Here is a 692-nt window from a genome sequence, read left to right as displayed (position 1 = left end):
GGGCCTAGGTTGTCAGACAATCAGCAAAACTATTGCCGAGTACAAAAAAATGAATGCTGAAAGTTCTCCAAACAAAATACGTTCTAGCTGGATATCTCCCTTAGGTAATATCGACTATTTTGATCTTAAAGAATTCCGGCAAAGGGTACATTCTATTTGGTTGCGCCGTGAACTACCGACTATTGACAAAATATTATTAGAAGTGAACCAAGATCCATCGCTCCCTAACTTCAAACGCAGAGGTATGTACAATATCATTAAACAATTGGATTTCATATTCACTAAACGAAAAAGGTGCAGTGTATTAACCGAGAGGGATCACTTGATTGCATGGCGTCGCAACTACTTATACGAAATCCGAAAATATCGTGTCGAAGGTCGGTCAATCTACTATTTAGACGAGACGTGGTTGAACACCAGCGATTATGTGGACCACACGGCGATCGACAAAACGGTACATTCCAAACATGATGCGTTCGACAAAGGTCTTACGACCTACCCAGGAAAACGATTGATTATGCTACACCGCTGCAACACGATTGCGCAATTTTTCCTTTTTTGACCCGGCTAATTACACCACGATTGCGCAAAAAATTTGGAACACGATTGCGCTTCGATCCCTTTTTACCTGTTAAAATCAGAACACCATTGCGCACCTAATGATATGTGTATATACTATATATAATAAATTA

This window comes from Acyrthosiphon pisum, chromosome A1, assembly GCF_005508785.2.
Source record: "Acyrthosiphon pisum isolate AL4f chromosome A1, pea_aphid_22Mar2018_4r6ur, whole genome shotgun sequence".
NCBI lineage: Eukaryota > Metazoa > Arthropoda > Insecta > Hemiptera > Aphididae > Acyrthosiphon > Acyrthosiphon pisum.
The sequence above is the reverse complement of the archived record's forward strand: the minus strand, read 5'-3'. Positions refer to the sequence as shown.